Source organism: Vulpes lagopus, chromosome 23 (assembly GCF_018345385.1).
Source record: "Vulpes lagopus strain Blue_001 chromosome 23, ASM1834538v1, whole genome shotgun sequence".
NCBI classification, from domain to species: domain Eukaryota; kingdom Metazoa; phylum Chordata; class Mammalia; order Carnivora; family Canidae; genus Vulpes; species Vulpes lagopus.
In genome coordinates this window covers 47614451-47637182 of record NC_054846.1, presented here as the reverse complement: position 1 = coordinate 47637182, position 22732 = coordinate 47614451, and the positions used below count along the sequence as shown (strand labels likewise).

Genomic DNA, 22732 nt, shown 5'->3' with positions numbered 1-22732 from the left:
ATAAATAAATAAATAAATAAATAAATAAATAAATAAATAGGTTTCCTCCTCATTCTTCTTCTCTCTTTGGCCTTTTCATCTTGGCTCTTGAATCCATTTGACGACACACCCCAATAATATGAGAAAAAACCCTTGCTGCCCAGTATGTAAAGATGTCCCAAGTTCATCCTGTACATTTCTTTTTCTTTCTTTTTCTTTCTTTCTTTCTTTCTTTCTTTCTTTCTTTCTTTCTTTCTTTCTTTCTTTCTTTCCTTCCTTCTTCCTTTCCTTTCCTTTCCTTTCCTTTCTCTTTTTCTTTCTTTCCTTCTTTCTTCTTTCTTTCTTTCTTTCTTTCTTTCTTTCTTTCTCTCTCTCTCTCTTTCTTTCTCTCTTCTTTCTTTCTTTCTTTCTTTCTTTCTTTCTTTCTCTCTCTCTTTCTCTCTTTCTTTCTTTCTTTCTTTCTTTCTTTCTTTCTTTCTTTCTTTCTTTCTTTCTTTCTTTCTCCTTCTTCTTCTTTCAGATTTTATTTGGGACGCCTGGGTGGCTCAAGGGCTGAGTGTCTGCCTTCAGCTCAGGGCATGATCCCAGGGTTCTGGAATCGAGTCCCGCATTGGGATCCCTGGATGGAGCCTGCTTCTCTCTCTGCCTGTGTCTCTGCCTCTCTCTCTCTATCATGAATAAATAAATAAAATCTAATTTTTAAAAGTGATTCTTCTTTTTTTTTTTTTTTTTTAAAGATTTTTATTTATTCGGGCATCTTGGGTGGCTCAGTGGTTTGGCGCCTCCTTCAGCCCAGGGTGTGATCCTGGAAACCCAGGATCCAGTCCCATGTCGGGCTCCCTGCATGGAGCCTGCTTCTCCCTCTGCCTATGTCTCTGCCTCTCTCTGTCTATCATGAATGAATTAAATAAAAACCTTAAAAAAAAGAAGAAAAAAAAGAATCACTTAAAAAAATCACTTTTAAAAAAGTAAAAAGAAGAATCACATTTTATTTATACATGATAGACAGAGAGAGAGAGAGAGAGGCAGAGACACAGGCAGAGGGAGAAGCAGGCTCCCTGCAGGGTGCCCAATGTGGGACTCGATCCCAGGACCCTGGGATCACGCTCTGAGCCGAAGACAGACACTCAGCCCTTGAACCACCCACATATGCTGTCCTGTACATTTTTTATTTAAAGACCTTATGCATTTATTCATGAAAGACATACACAGAGAGAGAGGCAGAGACACAGGCAGAGGGAGAAGCAGGCTCCATGCAGGGAGCCCGGTGTGGGACTCGATCCCAGGACTCCAGGATCATGCCCTGGGCTGAAGGCAGATGCCAAACCGCTGAGCCACCCAGGGATTCCCATGTCCTGTACATTTCTTGCCTCCTACCTGGAATTGGTCATTTTCCAAGGAACCCTGGTTCCTTTTCATTGGAAATGGTATTTAGAGACCACCTTCTCAATGGCTAGGTCACTCAGTTGCTAGGGTTAGTCATTTTCCCCAGACTTTTTCAGGGGGACAAAGCCAGGAAATAATTTTTTAAAGAAAAAGTGCATCATGCATTTATACTAATATTCCAGTCCAAATTCAGGATGACAAGATTTGTACTTTCTTTCTCTTGTTTAATAGCTTCACTGAGATAGAATTCATATGCCATAAAAGTCATCTATCCAAACTTCCTTTATTTTATATTTGTATCTGTTTTCAATTAAGTAGACATTCTTGTTTATAGTGACATTAACACAATTGCTTATTTGCTTTAATACATACACACATACAGGTACATGTAGAAAATATAGTAGTTTCAGAATAACATTACTAACACTATCATTACTAAAAATAATTTAAAGTTTCTTTACAATTCTTTCTGCTTCAAGTATGCCCTACTAGAGAAGTACAGACAAATGACTTTGCTTTTGCCACTTGAAATAATTCTGCTGAGTTTAATTCACCAATGATACATAGTTAAGTTCATTTGTTCAATTTTGCTTTTGCTTCTAAGGGGTTGCTTATACTTCACTTTAATTTAATTTTGTTTTACGATGATATAAAACTTTACACAGTGCCAAAACTAAATTCACAAAACAAGATATATTCAGAGGAATCTAACATTTATCTCTGTGTCTGGCTCCTGTTGCTTCTATTCCCATGTAGTATTTATATTTTATTATTAAACTCACTTTATTTTTATTTTATTCAGATTAGTATTATTCCTATAATGAATTCATTTTTATTTTATCCTTCCTTTGTCATTTTTTTGATGTAAGCATTTATCATAACACACGTGTGTGTGAATAGTGTATTTTACTATTCCCTTCTTTATTCGATAAAATGAGAGCCTATTATATATACTGTTTTGCCTACTGAGGGTTTGGGTTGTTGTTTTTTTGTGTTTTTTTGCCCTATAATATATTGTGATGAGCACTCCGCAGCAGCATATAGAATTACAGACTTGATAATATTATTCAGTTAGTCCCCTGGGTTGAGGCAGCCTTTTGTAAAGTGGGTTCTACCAACAGCAGTTACAATGAATAACTTCATGTATATGTCTTTTCTCTTTGCCAATTTATCTTTGGAATGGATTCCTTGAAGTGGGTCAGTCAGGTCAAAGGGAAAATGCAATAAGTAATTTTGCTCCATATTGCCAGATTACCCTCTGTGGGGATGGTGCTGTGTCGCAGTGCCCACCAGCAACAGTATGAGAGCACACTGCCAAACATTTCAATTCTGCTTGGCTGATAGGAGAAAGTATCTGTGTTGTTTTAATTTGTATTTGTTTTATTGTAAGTGAAACTGCACATCGTTATATATAGAAAGAGGTCATCTACAGCTCTTACTTTTACTTTTGTTCCTATCTTTTGCTCATTTTTCTACAGGGTTATCAGTCTCTTCTTTCTTTTCTCCCAGCTTTTTTTTTTTTAAGCTTCAATTTATTTATTTGACAGAGAGAGAGAGAGAGCAAGAGCATGAGTGCACAAGCAGAGGGGAGAGGAAGAGGCAGGCTCCCCGCTGAGCAGGGAGACTGATGCAGGGCTCGATCCCAGGACCCTGGCTGGGATCATGAACTGACCTGAAGGCAGACACTTAACCACTGAGCCACCCAGGCGCCCCTCTCCCAGCTTTTTTGACATATAATTTATGTCATTGTGTAAGTGTAAGATGTACAAGGTGTTGACTTGATACATGTCTATACTGCATTATGATCACCACCACAGCATTAGCTACCAATCTTTTTTTTTTGCATATATCAAATATTAAACCTCCGAGATGCAATTACAAATATTTCTCCTACTTTGTTTGCTTATTTATTTAATATTTACTTGGCGGGATCCCTGGGTGGCTCAGCAGTTTGGCGCCTGCCTTCAGCCCAGGGCGTGATCCTGGAGTCCCGGGATCGAGTCCCACATCCGGCTCCCTGAATGGAGCCTGCTTCTCCTTCTGCCTGTGTCTCTGCCTCTCTCTGTGTCTCTCTGTGTCTATCATGAATATTTTTTTTAAAAAATCTTAAAAAAGGGGATCCCTGCGTGGCAGAGCGGTTTGGCGCCTGCCTTTGGCCCAGGGCGCGATCCTGGAGACCCGGGATCGAATCCCACGTCAGGCTCCCAGTGCCTGGAGCCTGCTTCTCCCTCTGCCTATGTCTCTGCCTTGTCTCTGCCACTCTCTCTCTGTATGACTATCATAAATATATAATAAAAAAAAATAAAAATAAAAATAAAAATAAAAATCTTAAAAAAATAATATTTACTTGGCTTAAAAAAATAATATTTCCTTTCTTTTTCCCTCCACATTTTTTGCAATAGATTTAAAAAAAAATTTTTTTTAATTTAGTCACATTTATTAAACTTTTACCTTATTGTTTCTGAATTCTGAGTCTTAGAAAAATTCTCTTCATTCCCTGGTTATATCTCTTTCCTGGCTAGAATCCCATCCATTTTTTACCACTTTCTTGCCAAGACCCCATACCCTCAGTCCCACTGTCTTTCTGTCCCACTCATTAGGCAAATCCCAGAGATAATCTAATCCTACAGCCTTGTATTCTTTATACATTAAGTGCTGCAAGAACACACACACACTGACACACTCCCATGAATTGACTTGAACCTTGGACCCTCACCTTTGCTCAGTTGCTATCCCAATTCTTCTCCAAGTCCACACTCTATCCTTTCCAGCTTTCTCGAAACAGATTACCTCTTCTCTCACTTCACAGCCCCAACCAGGACACTCAGATAGGAACTCACTAGGCTTCCTGCTTCCTTACCCCATCCCTTGGCTCACCCAGGCTGATCTCTCCAGCAGGCTATGGTTCCCTTTGCTGTGTTTCCTCCAAGCATAAATCAAGCTCAGGTCTCTCCTATGGGAGAGACACACAAACCCACTCAACAAACCTTCCTGATCAGATACCCCTTTAGCTACCCACCTTTCTCTCTCTCTCTCTCTCTCTCTCTCTCTCTTCCTGGCAAAACCTCCAGGAAGACCAATGGATGTGCTATCTCAGGTCCCTCATCTAGTTGCTCCTCAATCTAATGTAACTGGGATTTACTCTTCTGAGACTACTGCTATGTTCCACGGCTGGCACCCTATTTGTGGCTCCCTGAACATGCTGGTCTGCGAGCATTCACACAGGCAGTGCCACTGCCCGAAATGTGCCCCCCACCCCAATTCACACACACTCTATTCCCCGATCACCTGCCATCTCTCTCTGCCTGGAAAATCCCTTCTTATTCTTTCGGTTCACATCCTATTTCCTCGGGGACAGCCTTCCCCGATGCCCCCAGGTAGGCTCGTACTCTTCCTGCAGTGATTCCAGGGCACGTCGCTCAGCCCCCATCAGGTGGCTCAGTGCCCTCAGAGGCCTTGGAAGCTGAGCCAGGGGCCATAAACAACAGGAAATGAGGGCGGGGTGATAGCAGCGGTGATGTCTGTGTGTGTGTTTGTGTCAATTCTACAGGTGGCCTGGCCTCATGCTACACCTGGAAGAGAACCAAGGGCTTCTGTCCAGAGACTAGTGTGCCAGTTTGGGGGTCTGGCCAGGGTGGAGGTGGCCTCTGAGGTGCAGAAGGACTGGTCAGACTAGCAGGGGGTGGTGTGTGGGACGCCTGACCTGCCTGCCCTGGCCTAGGGGGTAGCAGGGGAGGGTGGGGCCGGCTCCAGGCAGACAGGTCCCAGCCTGCCAGCCCAGGGCTCCAGCACACGAGGCAGCCTCAGGATCCGGTTTCAGGAGGGTGTGTGAGTGCGTGAGAAGGAACAGGGGAAGGAGGAGAGGGAGGCAGCGCTGGAACGTGCTCCTCCTTCCTCCTTAGGTCCCAGAGCACAGTAGTTTGGAGACTTGTGGCTCTAGGAGGGCACGTGATAAGGGTGGGTCTGACCCCAATGCTCTCATAGCAAGGCTGTGACCCCAGGACCCACAAGCTGTCCTATCCACAGACTCTGAGCAGCTGGAAGGGCATTCCAGGACCCTCTGAAGATACCTCTTGGCTCATTTAATGGCCAGCGGTGTGACTGAGGTGCAGCGTAGAAGGTGAATGACCCCAACTCTGGCTAAACAACCTAAACCACTCCGGGAAACCCAGCACTTTAGCCTGTACCCAGAGACCAGCAGGAAAGGCGACTGGGTCTATCAGGGTGGGGGAGTAGTTTTACATGGGCACCAGCAGACTCAGAGTATCATCTCTCTCCTCCTGGTCCCATCAACCCAACTGAAAAAGTGCCTCCACAAGTGGGTTTGCTGGATTAGGGTAACGCACACTCTTAGCTCTCCATCTGTGCCCGTTTAGCCTGGTAGCTACTCACCCAAGGAACTGTGAGCAGCTCAAACAGTCTGGGGGACACAGGGAAGGCAGATCCCAGTAGTGGGTCCTGAGGACCAGAGGCCGGAACACATCAGTCCGTTAGATTCAGCCACAGGCCTTGGCCCCACAAAGTGAGACTGTCATCCAGCAGGGTGAAAGGAAAACCCCACAGACTCATCAACCTTGAGCCTGTTCTGGGAAGTGGTGAGGTGGACAAAGCAGAGGGACACTGGTTTTCTATAATTTACCTGGTCTTGTTTGGGATCTAGCTACAGCAGCCCCACCACAAATGACCCTGCACAGTGAGACCTTGGTATACATCTGTGCAGGCAAGACGCACACTTCTCAAACGCCTTGCTAAAGTCTTCCTGAGTATCTCCCTTGCTCACCACCTGAATGGGTCCCCTGAGAAAGCGGGAGAAGAGGAGGAGAGAGGATGGTAAAAGTCTGTAGAGCTGGTGGACATAGGCACAGGGAGAAGCAGCACAGAGACGAGAAGGTGAACACCAGGTAGCAACCCTGTTCCAAGCATCAGCACGAAGCTCTGGCCTCCATATCGTGTGTGGGACCAGACGAGAGTGGAAAACGCAGCCCTGTCCAACACCTACTTGCCTACTGAGTGCCAGCTCCTGTGTTGAGAACTGGCTCGGGACCTAAAGGAAAATTAACTCTGGTATTTCCCTTCAGGAGGTAATCGCAGACACAGGTAAATAAAAAATAAAAAAATACATCTGCACACCGTGTGTTTTGTAACAGGCAGGGGTACAAAGGTCTTAGACCGACTTAGGTCTAAGAGAGGTCTAGGGTACAGGAGAAGCTTTGTGAAGGAGATGACAATGAAACTGAGCTGAGCCTTGAAAGACCAGTAAATGAGCCTGGGAGATAATGTCGGGAAGGCTGTTCCAGGAGAAGGGTGGTGTAGGCAAAGGCGTAGGAGAGAAGAGAATCTTCCCTTCAAGACAAGGCGAGGTACTGCTGAGGCCAGAGAGGGCAAAGCAGAACCCACCCTGGCCAGAACAGCTCAGCCTGGAACCTCCTCCCAGGGAATCTGCCCTCTGGTCCCACCCAGGAGGTAGGGCAGCGTGTGAGGAAGGAAGGCCCGGGCAAGTGCATTCCGACCAACCGGTGTAAATAAGGCAGCTGAGGTGCAAACTCTGCGTGGAACGAAAAGGCCAGGGCAGGGCGGGCGTCAGCAGCGTCAGAGTTGGCCTGGTGCCCTGACGCTGTGTCAGGACCAATTTCAAGCTGGATCATCACTGGTAACTTCGGGCGCTCAGTTCATGCTCTTTCTTGTTGGCACCTTGCAGTGGGTATCTGCATCCCTTCCCCCTTTTTCCTGGAAGCCCATCTGACGGTTCATTCCGTATGGTCCTACTGAGCTGACCCCATCACTGCTACGGGGACGAACAAGTGCATGTCCTAGGCTGGCCAGTCAGGGTACTTCACCCCCTTGAACCACAATAATGTGGAATGAATCAAATTCTTCTCTGGAGTCTAATATGTGGACACTGGAGGACAAGGGAGTTTCTTTTTTTCTCTGAGATAGTGAGTTGTCATGACCATGTAAGCCAAGAACACGGTTTGCAAAGGGACGCCTGGGTGGCTCCGTGGTTGAGCATCTGCCTTTGGCTCAGGGCGTGATCCAGGGTCCTGGGATTGAGTCCTGCATCGGGCTCCCTGCATGGAGCCTGCTTCTCCCTCTGCCTGTGTCTCTGCCTCTCTCTGTGTCTCTCATGAATAAATAAATAAAATCTTTTTAAAAAGAAAGAAAGAAAGAAAGAAAGAAAGAAAGAAAGAAAGAAAGAAAGAAAGAAAGAAAGAGAAGAGTCTATAGAACAGGCCAACTGAGATGAACATAGGACCAAAACATTGGGAGAAAGACACTGTTTGGGTCCTATATTCACTTGGGCCCAGAGAGAGTTCAGTCCCTGAACTTAATAGTTACATAGACCAATACATTTTCTTTGTGCTTCAATTAGTTTGATCTGGGTTTCTCCCGACAGTAGGTGCTAACTAGAGGATAAATTTTAACCAATTTGGTCTGGTTTCTGAAACCACTGTGATCCGGCTCCTGTCTACCTGCCTCAGATATCCCCTCTTTCCTTCTCCCTTTCCTTGAGCACTAGCCCTAACCACCTATGTAGAGTTTCTACAACCTGCCAGGCTTTTTTTTTTTTTTTTTAAAGATTTTATTCACTTATTCATGAGAGACATGGAGAGAGAGGCAGAGACACAGTCAGAGGGAGAAGCAGGCTCCATGCAGGGAGCCCGATGTGGGACTCAATCCTGGGTCTCCAGGATCACGCCCTGAGCTGAAGGCAGATGCTCAACCGCTGAGCCCCCCAGCCGCCCCCCTGCCAGGCTCCCGAATGCCTCCGTGATTTTGTAGACTCGCTATTCCATTTGCCTGGAACTCTCTTCCCCTTCTCATTCACAGGCTCCATTTCTGCTCCTTCTTCAAGCAGGGCCCAGCATCTCTACCTCCTAACAGTGAGAATCTTCCCTGAGCCACCCGGAGCTGATGGAGGCCCCTCTCTCTGGTCTCCGTGGCTTTGTGTGTACTGTGTCTTCAGGGTGCTCTCTGCACGCTGGTGTCGTTGCCTGGTCCCCCCCACCCGCCCCGGACCATGTGGCACCCCTAGTGCTTGGCCATGCACACAGTAGGTGTCCAGCAGATGCCTGCTGGTTAGAAGCGGGAGGAGCAGCTCAGGTGGCAGATTCCACAGTGTACATCCTGCTGGGCCAATCAGGCCAAATTTCTGCTCCTTCATGGAGGCCTGCGGGGCTGCCTGCCTTCTTGGGGCTCCTCATGGACACTTGGATCTCCCTGCTCCAAAGGGCCAGGCTTCCTGCGACGTCTCTGTTGTTCCACGGCAAACCCCTCCCGAGTCTGAAATACTGCCAGCGACTGCCCCTCAGCCTGCTTAGGGACCGCGGCCACAGACAGCCTGGAGCCACACGCAGGACATGTCTGACAGGCAGGGAGGCCCACACTGAAGGAGGAGAGGAAAGGCTGAGGCAGGGGTCCTCCAGGGGGCAGTGCCCGGGCTTCTGCTGACAGGCTCTCACTGGCCGTGCTGACAGCCTGGGCCTCCTGCGGATGAAGGAGGGAGGGAGGGAGGCACGGGGAGCCAGAGGGGAGGACTTCGAGCCGAGAAGCTGCTAAGAGCAGCCACTCCTCCCTGTGAGAGCATGGCTGCTGGCCAGACTGCACAGAGGCCACCTAACCCAGAGCTGAGGGCGCAGTCCCAGGTGTCCTCGGTATCCCCTCTCCAGCTCAATGACAGGGGCTAAGCCCCGCCCCCCCAGCCCCTGCGCTCGTCACTGGGAGCGTGACCACACACAGTTGAGCCTCTGCCTCTGAGGATGATGGGTGAAGCAGCCAAGCACATGCAGGCCCCCGCGCAATACCTGGTAAGGGCCACGATGATCACTACAGCAATGACGGAGACTTAAATGTTCCAGACACTGTCCTACATGCTGTGTGCACGCGGCCTCGCTTCATCCTTACAAGCACCCCATGGACAGGCACCACCCGCACCCATACTGATCACACTGCCTTCGGGAACACACGAAGGCCACTTGCCCCTTTGAGAGAAGCCTGTTGTCGGGGGGATGGGGTGGCCTGTGGTGGGGAGAGAAGTGAAAGTGTTCGGGAGAGCTCAGGCAGTCTCTATGGAACCTTGGTGGTGGAGGAGAGGATGGAAATGGAACGGGAAGTGGGGAAGCTGCAGGGTCAAGGTGGGGAGCTGGCAAGCAACATGTCTGTACTTGGGCTGGAAGGAGGCAAGCAGAAGTGGGGGACGGGGAATGAGGCCCAAGCAGGGACAGGGGCAGGATCCAGAGTAGGAGGGAGGGACACAGGAGGCAGGACACCTCCCTGGTAATGCTGGTAATGGGGTGGGGTGAGATGTGACGCCGGCTACCCTGACAGGTGCGGCTGGAGGGAGGAGGACCCAAATAAATGTCCCCCAGACAGAAGCTCTGATGCTGAGCACTGAGCAGAGACGCAGACCACGGCACGCCGGGGGGCCAGTGCGTGTCTTGGGTTCTCCATCAGCAGTTCAGCGGCCCAGAGGCAGAGAAGCGCCTGCAGGAATTCAATCATGGCCATCGCTGTATTTGGAACCTAATGGGACTCGGAGAAATGATGAGAGCACCCATGATGCCTAGGACTCCGAAGCTGGGTGGTGGTCTTTGGCTTCAATGGTGAAGAGGGCAAGTCCAGGCCAATGCAGCCCCCCAAGATAAACCTAACATTTCCCCATTTTCCATTCCGGTGCCATTTACCTAGCATCAGCACCTTCTACGAAGGGGAACACCTATTTCACAAACAAATCTCTATCTTGCCGACTGGATGGTATCCCTCGGCAAATCCTATTCATCTCTGAACATACTGGAAATCTATCCACTTCTCTCTATCCCCACTGCTGCCATCTGGGGCTAAGTCATCACCTCTTGACTACTGTTGATGGTCGGCGACCAGCTTCCACTCTTGCCCCTCAATCCATTCTCTAGAAAGGCCAGAACGATAGTTCTCAATTATCAGCCGTATCATGCCATTCGTCTGCGTAAGACCTTCCCAGTGCCCTTTGGATAAAACCAAACCAGGGGTGACAAGGCCAAACCCTCACCTGCCTCTCACTCCATTTCAGGTCTTCTCCTTACTCACCCTCCTTCTGTGGAGCCGTTGAAAACAACCTAGTTTTTTCTTTGTCTGGAATTTTCCAAAAACACTCTGGGCTCTTCCCAAGGCTGGCTCTTCGTTTTCACTCAGCTCTGTTCATATGCCACCTCCTCAGGGAGGTCTTCTAGGACTCCTCCGTCTAAGGGGTTTCTCCTCCTGCCACTATCATTCACTTGCTGGATTTTCTTCTTTCTTTCATTTAGCACTGTATAAAATTATCTCGTTATTTGCTTGTGCTCTCTCTCATGTACCAGTTTCTCATAGCACAGAGAATGCAAGCTCTATGGGACGAAGGATCTGCCTATCTCGTTCACTACCATATCCCCCGGCACCCAGAACCATGTCTAGCAGAGTAGGTGCTGAATAAACATGTGCTACGTGAGATCAGCGGTCTGCCTCCCTCCCAGTCTACAAAGCCACCTGCGTCTGTTCCACCACCTCTTCCATCCTTCGTGATAAGGCTGAGGAAGTGTCCGTTTTTTCTATCAATGATCAATCTCCCCACGCCCCACCTGCACAACGTCTTCCCATCTCAGTCACGGTAAAGAGTGATGTCCCTGCAATGGCCTAGAGGTCAGCCCTGATCCCTGACGCCCCTCCTCCCCCACTTCCTCTCCTGCTACTTCGCCCCCCTGCTCATACACCACAGCCATACCCCTTGCTGCCTTAGGGCCTTTACTCAGCTGTTTCCTCAGCCTGGAACGTTCTTCCTCCAATAGTCATTTGGTTTACGTCCTCACCTCTCTCGTCTTTATTCAAATTGCACCTCTCCCAGGAGATGAACTCTGACCACCCTATTTACACTGCAACCTCCTCTTACCCACCCTGGCCTACCCTTTCTCTTTTCCCACAGTATGTATCTTGTTCTGATTTACTAAATACTTTACTTACTAGTTGTTTAGGGTCTGTGCTTCCCTGCTAGAATATAAGCTTCATAAAGGTAGGCTTTTGAGATGAGGAAATTATCCTAGATTATTCAAGTGGGCCCTAAAGCATGCACAGGTGTCCTTCGAGGAGACATGGAGACAGATTTTATCACATACAGAAGAAAAGACAAAGTGACCAGAGGGGCAGAGATTGAAGTGATGTGGCCACAAGTCGGGGAACACCAGCAGCCACCAGAAGCTGGAAGAGGCAAGGAACAGATGATCTCCCACAGCATCCCGAGGGAGTGTGGCCCTGGTGACTGATTTGGGCCCAAGGATGTGGATTTTGGACTTCTGGCTTCCCGAATGGTGAGAGAATCACTTGTTACAGCAGCTACAGGAAACTCATACAGGTACGTTGTTTTCTGAGCCCCAACGGAGAAATGAAAGAAGGCTGCAGCCATCTCTCCCCTCTGCTTGGGAATGAGACATGACAGTGAGCGAGCAGAAGTGGTCTTGTCAGATGAGACCTTGTGCCTTCAGCAGAGAGGGCTGGGGAAGGCAGCCCAGGCTTGGGAGGGGCACAGGGGCAGTTGTTGCTGCCCCCCAACTACTCTGCATCGCACCACCACTTACAGGCTCAGGAAGGACTAGAAAGGAAAGACTGGACAATATGACTGTTTTGACAGGGTTCAAGTTCCAAACACCCAGATGCTTATGCCCAACGGGTGGCTGCCAAATGTCCATCTCAAATTCAGACCTAAATCCTGGGCTCAAGACTTATTATCCAACTGCATCTGGAGCATCTTGGCCACGATCCCTCACTGGCATCTGGGTTCAACATATTTTTTAAAAGTAACCCCCCCCAAAATAAATAAATAAATAGAAATTAAAAAAAAAAATAAAAAGGAATCCATGATCTCCTCCCAAATCTATGCCTCCTCCTTTTTTCCCTCCCCCCAGTGAAGAGCACCCGAGTCACAGACAAAGGGACAACCTATCAGGCTGCTCGCTGCCTCTGGGGCCTGAGTGTGGCCCCACTGCTTCTTTCTCAGGGGCCAGTCCCTGAGACTTTCACATTCAGCGAAATCTACACCACCTTCCTTAGAGGGCTCAGGTCCCCTCAACTTCAGTCTCAGTCCAAAATAAAGTGTGGAAGAGAAGCCCTAAAGCAGTTATCACCTGTCTAAACACCTGTAGCATCTTCCTTCCTCACCAAGCAGGGAACAGGGCAGATGAGCTTCCTTCTAGAAGCTGCCTTGCCCTCCCCTCCTCCAGTGATCTTATTCTCTACCCTTCCTCAGTTATTTGCTCCTACATCACACCGTGGACCGGGTCATTACTAACAACGAAAGCCCTGTCCTACCCCAATCTCAGACAGGTTCTCCGGCCACCTCCACCTACTGAAGTATCTACGGCTCACCTACTCCTGTAGCTAAACTCCAAACCTTCAACTCACTAGATCTTCAGGCCACAGATCCTGTTGTCTTTTTACTATCCTTCACCTCCTTCTGTTCGTACTACCATCCTCACCCATCTGAAATCCATCATAACAATCTCTCTTTTTTAAATATTTTGTTTATTTGACAGAGAGAGAGAGAGAGAGATCAGGCACACAAGTAGGCAGAGCAGTAAGCAGAGGGAGAGGGAGAAGCAGGCTCTTTGTGGGGAGCCCAACACAGGGCTCAATCCCAGGATCCCGGGATCATAACCTGAGCCGAAGGCAGAGCCATCCAGGCGCCCCACACTTCCTTAATTCACTCTCAGCTTCTTCCCTCCTCTCTCATTCAGCTAAAACACAACCGTGTCCATTTCCTGCCTACTCCGGGCACGTGCCTGCACAGAGAAAGGATGCAAGCCAGAGAGGGACGCACGCCGGTTCATCTCATCTGAAATGCCAGGGAGTGAGGCCTTTGTGTGGCCTGGGCCACCGTACTGTACGTTACTAGCTCAGCCACTCTCCCATCCTGGGTAACTATTCACACCTTCTCCTCTCCTGATGTCCCCCACCTCTCCTCCCTCATCCCTACTGTCCCCAGGTGGCCCCGCTGACCATGGCACTGAAGGAGCGGAGACGGTGAGAACAGAGCTTCCACAGGCTCCAAACCACCACGTGCCTGCCCTTGTGCCCATCGTTTCTACTGTCTCTACTTTCTTTCCTATTTGAACTGTCCATACTCATCACTGGGCCAACTTTTGTTCCCTCGACCTTATCCCTTCCCATGTACTACAGGACACAGCTCCGGGAAGTCTTCACTCCTGCACTGTCTCATTTCTGGATTGTTCCTGTCAGCATACAGACATTATCTTCCCCACAATGAACTGTCCCTGGCCTCCTCTTTCTTCTAAAGCTTTAACATTTTTGCTTTTCCAACTCGGTATTAGGAAAAAATTCAAACATACATAAAAGTTGAGAGACAAGTACAATGATCCCCTATATATCTGCCACCTAGATTCAGCTACTGTGCATTTCTTTCTTTCTCTCTATGGAAACACACCTTGAAAGGGTTATCTACACTTGCCCTCTCCTGACTCTTGATTTCCACTCAGGTCATGATCTCAGGGTCGTGAGATGGAGCCGAGATGGGCTCCACATGGGGCATGGAGCCTGCTTGGGATTCTCTCTCCCGCTCCCTCTGCCCCTCCCCATCTTCCTCTCTTAAAAAAAAAAAAAGTGTCCTAGTTTGGACAACTTACAGGAGCACCCTACCTACAAGCAACACATTACACAGTTAATTGTCCCTCTTAAAATACTTTAACTTGGCTTCCAGAACACCATATTTTCCTGGCTTTCCTACTATCCCACTGGTCACTCTTCTGTTTCTTTCTCCTTTGTGGAAGGTGTCTCCTCATCCCACAGGACTAAATGTTCGTTTGCCCGAGGGCTCGGTCCTTGCTTTTCTTCTCCCCCTACCTTCACTTATTTGGCGGTCTCTTCCGTTTCCATAGCCTGGACCTCTCCCCTGAGTCCCAGGCTCCTTGACACCTCCATTTGAAGGTCTAAGAGGCCTCTCTCCCTGTTGAAACTCGAATTCCCCATCCTCCCCCTAAAACCTGCTCCTCTTGCAGACCTTTCTCCAGCTTGGTAAAGGGCGCCTTCTTGGTCCTTCTCGTTGCCCAGGCTAAACACCGAACGTCAGCCTCCCCTCCTCTCTTTCTCTCACACCCACATGTGAGCTGCTGGCACGCCTGTCACCTCTGCCTTCAGATAATATGTCTCGTCTGACCACCTCTGCTGCTTCCACCATGGCCTGCGTCACCACTGTCTCTCTGGTAGATGATGACAACGGTCTCCTAGGTGGACTCCCTGCCTGGCAACAGTCTATTCTCATCAAGACAGCCAGAGAGATTCTGTAAAGCCTGTGATAACGCCTCTGCTCAAAATCCTCCAACCTTATAATGACCTACAAAGTCCCCATGCTTTAGACTTCTCTTTTTCTCTCTCTCTCTCTCTCTTTTTTTTAAAGATTTTATTCATTTGTCAGAGAGAGAGAGAGAGAGAGAGAGAGAAAACAAGCAGGGGGAGAGGTTGGACACAGAGAGAAACAGGCTCTCGGCTGAGCAGGGAGCCAGACATGGGGCTCGATCCCAGGACTCCAAGACCACAACCCAAGCCTAAGGCTTAACTGACTGAGCCACCTGGGTGCCCCAACTGCTGGACTTCTCTTAACTCCCTGACTTCATCTCCCATTACTTCTCACTCGGGGAACAGAGGCTCCCCTCCCGTTCTGGGATCCCACCTGAGAGCCTTCCTCTCTGGGCAAGGCTCTTCCCTCGGCAGCAGCACGGCCCCTCCCTAACTGCCCTCAGGGTTTTACCTGAGTGTCACCTGCCCAGGGAGGGCTTTTCCAGTCACCCTATCTAAAGTGGCAGCCCCCAGCCCAGGTGGCTCAGCAGTTTAGCGCCGCCTTCAGTCCTGGGGGTGATCCTGGGGTCCCGGGATCGAGTCCCACGTCGGGCTCCCTGCATGGAGCCTGCTTCTCCCTCTGCCTGTGTCTCTGCCTCTCTCTGTGTCTGTCATGAGTAAATAAATGAAATCTTTAAAATAAATAAATAAATAAATAAATAAATAAATAAATGGCAGCCCCTCCCTGACTTTCTAGTCACTCCCCCGCTCCATCTCACGTCCTATACTTTTTACTTCTATGTCTTGGGTTTTTTTTGCCTGCTTCCACTAGAATATGAGCCCCGGGAAGGCAGGGACATTTGTCTCTTTATTTTGCTCACTGCTGTGTCTCCAGCATCCGGAGCAGCACTTGATGCCTAGCAGGCCCTCCATAAATATTTGTTGAATGAATGAATGAATGAAAGACGGAGCTAAGGCCTCCACCTCCACGGATTACCAAGTGGAGGAGATGAGATAAAGCATGCAAAGTTCCTGGCACACCATGTTGCTCAATAACTGTCAGGTTCCTTCACCTCCCTGCCTCCCCTCCCAGTTTTGGTATCAGCCATGCCCTCCCTCTCCCTCGGGGAGTGCCGGCTTAGAGGTAGGGGTGATGCAGGAGCTGCCCTACCAGACTCCAGGACTCCCTCAGCCCTGAGGCCCGGCTTGGCTCCCAGACATTGGCTCCTCTGGCTGGATGCAAGCTACGTTGCTTTAACTCAGGAAGCTGAAGGCTCCAGAACGATTGAGTGAGGCTTTCAGAAGTCCCACCTGCAAGCAGATCTGTGTATCCAAGGCCCAGGGACTGTTGTACCCAATACCCCAGCCTCTCACACACACACATCAACGCTGCCCCTCTCCAGAATGCTCTCCCACAGTTCCTTGGGCCCCTTCACGTTACAGCGTACAACCTGCCCGACTCCGGCCACCTCACTCCAGGAAGACTGGTGTGTTCCATCCCCCAGAGACTGCTGCTGTTCCCCTACACAGGACGGGGCCCTGGGAACTAACCATCCTCGGCCAGCTACTTGCCTGGCACAATCCATTCTGGCCATGGCTGCTCCCTTCTGGGGTGGCCTGAGACCCAACCCTGCCCTAACTCTGGGCGCCTTTCTCTTCACTTTGGGAAAAAGGCTGTTTCCTACAGACGAACCCCTGGTCTGGGGATGCCTCTCTTGGAGTCCCTGCCCCTATATTTGGATGACTAAGCCCGCTGGAGAAAACCCTCACAAGCACACCAGCTGGTGCCACTATGGATTCCCTGTTCCCCATGAGGCCTACTCTGCTGCTTGGCAGTCTCTGGGTTGTCCATTCTGCAGAGTGGCCTCATAAGCGCCTCCACTCGCCCCGAACCTCCATCCTAGCACCCCGCCTTCCCATGCCACACGGGAACCCCTCTTCTGCTTTCTAGGGAAGATTAAAGGGAACCCCTTCACCCTGTACTGCACTTCTGAGCCCGTCTAGATTTCTAGCAACCCCCCCTTGAGATCAAAGGCCAGTCCCTCCCCTCTCTGTCCTCAGGGATCTTGCGGTATCACCCACCCCGTCCTTCCTTCCTGTGTTCCCACCACTCCTCTCTGTGTACAAGACTTTCGACACTCTCTTCACTCTCGTGACCACACCCTCCCCAGCTTGACGCACCTGTCCCCTCCCTCAGGAGCACAGCGCCTGCAAGAGTCCACACACACTGACCACAGGGCCCGTGTCACAATTCCGCCAGATGTGTGGCTCCCCCCAGGTCCTCCACCCCGAGACACAGGTCTCAAGGACGCCTCTGTCTCTGGTTCCAAACGCTAAGGCCCCCCCTTCCTGCCTTGACTCCTGCAGGTTTTAAGCCTCGTATTCTCCAAACATGTGTTCAGACCCTGGACCAGGCTGAGGGAAGGCCAACTGTTCTCAGCCTGACCTCAGACCTTCCTGGGAAGCCCTTCCTCTGCTTTGTCTCGGGTCCCTAGGCACTGACTGCCCCAATCCCAGGTTCGGCAACCTTGTTTCCCACGTGGCCCGTGAGTGCCCCGGGCTGGTGGCATGCCCAAACCTCCCGCTGGATCAAACTTCAGCAGGACTCGTGTGGTTCCTACTGTGTCACACACAGCGCTTACAGATTGGTAGGTCTCTGATATGTGTTTAGGAAATAATAATCATCACCTTACTTTTAGCTATTGTTTTGCATTGTAACATAATCCTTTTCTCCTCACAAAAGCCACCTGCGGTAAGCGAGGTAGGCATTTCCCCTCATTTACAGATGAGGTTCAAAGAGTTTAGGTAATTTGTCCAAGGTGAGAAGATGCTGAGCCAGGTCTGAAACCTGGGATTTCTGGTTTCAACGTCGGTGTGCCTCCTAGGGCTCCGCAGTGCTCATTTAAAGGATGAGTCTTGTTTTTTTTTTTTTTTTTTTTTAAGGATGAGACTTGTGCCTGGAGCTCCCAGACACCAGAAGTGACAAGGTCCCAAAAGAGCATGTGGCCAACGTCCTCTCACGTGGACTCAGCAAGGTATAGGAGATGGCTAGCAAAGCGGGCTAGGTGGCAGGATGGTTCAAGAGGTTGGTAGCTGGTGAACAGCTCTGCTCATGCCTACCACGTCAGTGGCAAGGTTCTGCTGTAGGCTTATCTTGATCACTGTTTTTATATATATTGTTCGGCACGGGGATAGAATGGCTTAATCATCAAATCTATGGAAAACGGGCAGCCCGGGTGGCTCAGCAGTTTAGCACCACCTTCAGCCCAAGGCCTGATCCTGGAGGCCCAGGATCGAGTCCCACATCCCTGCATGGAGCCTGCTTCTCCCTTTGCCTGTGTCTCTGCCCCCCCCCCCCATTAATAAGTAAATAAATAAAAATCTTAAAAAAAATCTATGGAAGACAAAGAAAGGAAAGAAACAGCTTATGGTGGAGGTCTAAGGAGGATCCAAAAAGCTTCGGACAGGCAGCTACATGGGCAGGCCTGGTTTGGGCCCAGAAATTCCCTCCCACACGCCGAGTAGGACAGGGATGGGGACTTGGCAGCAGCACGTGCAGCACAGGCTTACAGCCTGTGAGTCGTGCCCATAAAGCAGTGTCTTTTGGAGGTCAGTGTCCACGAAGAGCATCACTAGGGAGGTGCTCACCCTTCTATCCTCTCTGCCTACGCGCCTACCTCTGAGGAAGCCCGAGCCCCACTCTGGGTGTCTCCCAGGGGAACAGCAATGAAGTGGACCTGCCTGAGAGAAGAGGATCGTCATGATAGCGAGGGACCTTCAGTACCTCGTGAGAGTGGAGCTGTTGGGCTAGAGAGGACAGAGTGCACATGATCAGTGGCTTTGAATCTCTGACCATCTGATAGAGGGGATCAGATTTGTTCTGTGGCTCTGGCAGTCACAAGAGGTCCCTGCACAGACGGAAGTTACAGAAAGGAAGATTTTGCCTTTTCTTAGTTTAAAACTCTCTAGTTACTGAGTATCTTGGAGTGGATGGGCTGTTTCTGCAGGCGAAGAGCCTCTGGCTATTGGGAATGGGGGATGGACCAGGTAACCTCCAGGGTTCAGAGACACTGGGGCTCTAGACGTGCCCCCCCACCCCAAGCCCAGCAAAAGGACAGGAACCATGGAAAGGAAAGGAAAGGCCCCCCCGGGGCTGAAGTTAGGTGGGAAGGGGTGGCAGGTCTAGTGTCTGTAGTCCCACTTCCGTGGCTCAGGCTGCCAGTCCAGTCACTCGGTGCCAGAGTCTGGGGACTTTCTTGGTAGGGCTGTCTACAGTTTGGATAACTTGTTTTCTCTCTTTAAAAGGAAAGACTTTGGAAAGGGGGGAGGCTGTGGGAGACTATTTCCATCTCGGGTGTCTATTCCAAAGTGCTGGTGTTTTGCCAGGATTTAAGCATAGTATACACAACACCGTTAAAAATAACCCCTTGATTGAACAGAAGGCGTGGGAGAGACGGGACAGCCAGGCAATCCTACTAGAGGGTCTGGAGGTGGATGCGGAGATGAAACTTGTACCCGGAGACCCTGGGAAGGGTTTTATTCCAGAAGAGTCATATCGACTCTAAGGGCCTAAGGGCCATCGAGATACTCTCCCTAAGTGCTCCTTTCCAGAGAACTGCCCAGTGAGTGCCCTGCTTTGGGCGTGCCTGGGACATAAACAAGCTGCCAGTTTTGAAAGGCTCTCCCAGGATCGAGTCTGCCATTTTTCAGTCCCGATTGCCAGCCTGAGACAAAGGTCAGGGAATAACAACAAGGAGAAAGAGCCAAGAAAGGTTAACCATGTCAAAAGCCACAAAGAGGTCAAAGCCACAGAGGCCAGAGAAAGGTCTACTACACTTAGCTATTGGGAGATTCTTGTGATTGTATGTGAAGCCTTCCAGACTTTTCCTTCTATAACCAGACATTTAAACACACACGGAAAAAAATAAAAATAAAAAAATAAACACACGGGATTATCTCATACATACTATTCCACAACTCGCTTTTGAAAAATTTCACAATAAATTGTGGGGTCGTGACATTAAAGCTGACATCATTTTTTATGACTACATAATATTTCATCATGTGGACATACTGTATTTACTTAATCATTCTCAACTAGGAGACACTTATGTTGTTTCCAATTTTTTGCTATCATAAACATGCTGCAGCAAGCATCATATGATAATAACTTGCATGCACAGACATGATTATGTCCTTATGTTAAATATTTAGAAGTGGAATTGTTGGATCAAATGGAATCCACATTTTATATTTTATTACACATTGCCTACATTGCCCTCCAAAATTGTGGAGAGAGCAAAATGCTGTTCTCACGACTTCCTCCAGTCTCTTGGGCCACTCTTGCCCCTATTCATCCCTTATGTGTTGGTATTCCCCAGAGTAATGTCCTTCTGTTTTCTTCTTCCTCTCCAAATTACAAACTCAAATGCCTATGAAAGCCAAGAAGGTGCCATAAATACATTAATTGGACCAGATGTGAAACAATAAGAAGCAGCATGGTTATACTGAGGTGGAATATACACACCAAGCATTCACATTACCTGAAAACCCTGTGCCAGCCACACAAAGTGTGTCTGCAGGTAGATTTAGCTGGTAAGCAGCCAGTCTGTGACCTCGTCTACACACTCATCTTACACTACCTCATCCACTGCCAAAACTCCGTCTATATGCTAATAGCTCCCACTGCATCATCTCTGGCCCTGACCTCTCCTCCTGGACTCCAGTCTCATGCATGCAAATAATGGCTCTTCATCTCCCAAGTGTCCTCAAGGCATCTTAAAGTCATTGTGTCCACAACCAAGTTCATGATCTTCACCCTTCCCTCTCCTCCTGACAAAGGCCAAGAAATCCAAAGCCAGAAACAACTGTCCTTCTTTTAGGCTCCCTAGCTCGATGAATGGCACCCCTCATTTTTCCTATCTTTGAAGCCAGAAACTTGGGAGTCATTCCAGATTCTTTTCTCTCCCTAGCCTTCCAAATTACCAAATCAATACAATAGGTTTAAATAAGCATTTACTTGAGTACCTCATCAGTGCCAGGTACTCTTAGGGTTGGCCACTCAGAGGGATGATATGCAGACCCCGTCCTGGAGGGGGAGACAGATAACAATGTCACGATCAGATGTGGTGGTGGCGGCAGTATGAGAAACGACTTACAAGAGGTTCTGGGATAAGAGATGGGACACTTTGATTCTGTTTCCTAAGTGTTCCTCAAACAGTCCCTGTTCTCTGTCCTCACAGGATTGTCATTAGCAGCTACTGCAACAGTGTCCTAACTGATCTCCATGTTCCCAAGCTTCCTCCTCCAATTCATCCTCCACAAGGGGTTAGAGCGATCTTTCCAAATAGCAAATCTGACCATGTCATTCTCTCGTCTCTTGTCTAAAACATGTCAATAATTCCCCATGTTCTTCAGGATAGAATCAAAATCCTTTCAGAATGACTTGTACGGTCTCCCAGGATCTGGGCCTAGATGACTTCTCCAGTCTGTCTTCCAGCATTCTAGGACGTAACGCTACACGCAAGCCATACCAAACCATTCACAATTCTCTGAATATCCTTCTTGGATATCATGCTCTTGGTTTATGCATTCCCTCTGTCTAGAACACCTGTCCTATCATTTCTCAATTGCCTAATTCCCATACAATCTTTAAGACTTGCATAAAATATCATTTCCTTCAAAAACCCTTTCCTGATCACTTCACCCAAAAAGATGATTTCTCCAGGTGTTTCCTGTTAGAAACCCTCCCAGGACTGCAGGCTTATGGCAGGGGAAAGAAAGGAATTTCTAAGACATTTTGCCCAGGCTGCTGAAGGGGACCACATGTCCTTATCTGGAGGTCTTTGAGAACAGACAGTGTTAAGAAAATACGGGAATGTGGGGTAGATAGTGAGTGATTCCAGGGGAGGTCAGGAGACCAGAAAAAGGCACAGCTCTGGCTCTGGTTGGGCATGGCCACAAGGGTCCCATGAATGTTTCATGTCTGTAGACCACATAATTTGAGGAGCTGCAGACATGATCTATCCCATCCACGAACACTTAAGGCACCCCCTTGCCAAATACAAAACAACACAAAACAAAACAAAAAAAGAAAGAAATGTTTTCAACTAAATGACAGTAAGATACCACTCACCAATGGACCCATGAGAGGATCATCTCTGGCTTTTATTTTATTTTTTTAAAGATTTTATTTATTTATTCACAAGAGACACAGAGAGAGAGAGAGAGAAAGGGCAGAAACATAGGCAGAGGGAGACACAGGCTCCATGCAGGGACCCCGATATGGAACTCGATCCCAGGACTCCAGGATCATGCCCTGGGCCAAAGGTAGGCACCAAACCGCTGAGCCACCCAGGGAGCCCTCATCTCTGGCTTTTAAATGCTAGAAGCAAATTACTAGAACTAAGGCCAAGAAGTACTGTAAATAACAGTGGTAGAAGAGAAGTGGACCCAGAAATCCAAGCCTCCTCTGACCCCCCTCAATTTAATTAGGTGTCTCCTCTCTATGTATCCATAGCATCCTATGCTTTCATCTATCATAGCACCAACACTCTATATTATAATCATTTTGTGTTCATGCCTGACTCTCTCTCTAGACTGAATTCTAGGCTGGGAATTATGTATTACTCTACATTCTTAGTACCCAGCATGGTGCCCAGCACGTGGAAATGCTTATAAGATATGTAACAGGGGAAGGAGTCAAAGGAAGCTTAGGCAAACAGATTTCAAGTGGAGAAGTCTGGTGATAAAAAGGGAAATATACAATGAATCAGTGCAATATTAAGAAAAAATGTCTTTTATTATGTCAGAGGGATGAGGAAATTGTCAAGGAACCACATAAAGATTTTGTTACAAGAATACTGTCCACAGCACTGTTGTTTATAATAGAAAGGAATTAGAAAAAAAGAAAAACAGGAGCACCTGGCTGGCTCAGTCCATGGAGCATGCAACTTTTGACCTTGGGGTTGTAAGTTTAAGTCCCACATTGGGTGTTGAGATTATTTTAAAATAAAATCTTGGGGTGCCTGGGTGGCTCAGTTGGTTAAGTGCCTGCCTTTGGCTCAGGTCATGATCT

General features: G+C 48.6%; 1 protein-coding gene across 2 annotated transcripts in view; it reads right to left on the bottom strand.

Annotated features, from left to right (window-relative positions):
- Positions 1–22732, bottom strand: part of ST3GAL3 (ST3 beta-galactoside alpha-2,3-sialyltransferase 3) — a 196108-nt gene that overhangs the window by 29526 nt on the left and 143850 nt on the right. The window lies entirely within an intron of this gene.